Genomic DNA, 331 nt, shown 5'->3' with positions numbered 1-331 from the left:
TATGACACAGACTCCAATATGATGAGTCTACACTATTCAACACCTAATGCCTGCACCACACCTGCACCACACCAGCCATTATGTAAGTACTCTAGCCACTCACACACTCCCGTTTCTAATCAAAGTTCCTCTCATGCTGACAATGTGAACTATATTCAAGACTCAGTCATTTATTGTTTGTCAAACGTATTTTTTTTCTAGTAGGTGATTAATAGCCATGTTCTTCTTCACATCCATTTGATATATTTTTCCAAGAATACGTGCATATCCCTCTACAACTTCAGGTCTTTTGGTAATCCTTCTCTCTTTCTATTTTCCTTCACTTTGAGTC

This window comes from Penaeus monodon, chromosome 21, assembly GCF_015228065.2.
Source record: "Penaeus monodon isolate SGIC_2016 chromosome 21, NSTDA_Pmon_1, whole genome shotgun sequence".
NCBI lineage: Eukaryota > Metazoa > Arthropoda > Malacostraca > Decapoda > Penaeidae > Penaeus > Penaeus monodon.
The sequence above is the reverse complement of the archived record's forward strand: the minus strand, read 5'-3'. Positions refer to the sequence as shown.